Source organism: Mandrillus leucophaeus, unplaced genomic scaffold (assembly GCF_000951045.1).
Source record: "Mandrillus leucophaeus isolate KB7577 unplaced genomic scaffold, Mleu.le_1.0 Scaffold112, whole genome shotgun sequence".
Classification (NCBI taxonomy): Eukaryota; Metazoa; Chordata; class Mammalia; order Primates; family Cercopithecidae; genus Mandrillus; species Mandrillus leucophaeus.
In genome coordinates, this window is record NW_012099432.1 from 1,006,339 (window position 1) to 1,007,260 (window position 922).

Consider the following 922-nt stretch of genomic DNA (forward strand, 5'->3'; position numbering starts at 1 on the left):
TTATTTATTTATTTATTTATTTATTTATTTTTGAAACGGAGTCTTTGCTTTGTCACCAAGGCTGGAGTGCAGTGGCCTCATCTCGGCTCACTGCAAGCTCCGCCTCCTGGGTTCACACCATTCTCCTGCCTCAGCTTCCCGAGTAACTGAGACTACAGGCGCCCGCCACCATGCTCGGCTAATTTTTTTTGTATTTTTTAATAGAGACGGGGTTTCACTGTGTTAGCCAGATAGTCTTGATCTCCTGACCTCGTGATCCGCCCGCCTCGGCCTCCCAAAGTGCTGGGATTACAGATGTGAGCCACCACGCCCGGCCTACACCTGGCTAATTTTTTTGTATTTTTTGTAGAGACACGGTTTCACCATGTTGGCCAGGCTGGTCTCGAACACCTGGGCTTGGGTGCTCCACCTGCCCCAGCCTCCCAAAGTGCTGAGATTACAGGCATGAACCACTGTGCCCAGCCTAGACCGTTTTCTAAAGCAATGGCACACTGGCCAGTCATGGTGGCCCATATCTATAACCTAGCACTTTCAGAGGCTGATATGGCAGGATCACTTGCCCCTGGGAGTTCTAGAACAGCCTGAGCAACATAACGAGACCCCCATCTCTACAAAAAATAAAAAATTAGCGATGGTAATGTGCACCTGTAGTCACAGCTACTCAGGAAGCTGATGTGGAAGGATCACTTAAACCCAGGAGTTCTAGGTTACAGTAAGCCATGATCACACCACTACACTCCAGTCTGTGCAACAAAATGAGACCTTGTCTCTAAAAAACAAAAACACACAAAAGAAAGAGAAGGAAGAAACTCATTTAATTTTATTTATTTATTTTTTCGAGACAGAGTCTCGCTCTGTCACCCAGGCTGGAGTGCAGTGGCGCGATCTCGGCTCACTGCAAGTTCTGCCTCCCGGGTTCCCG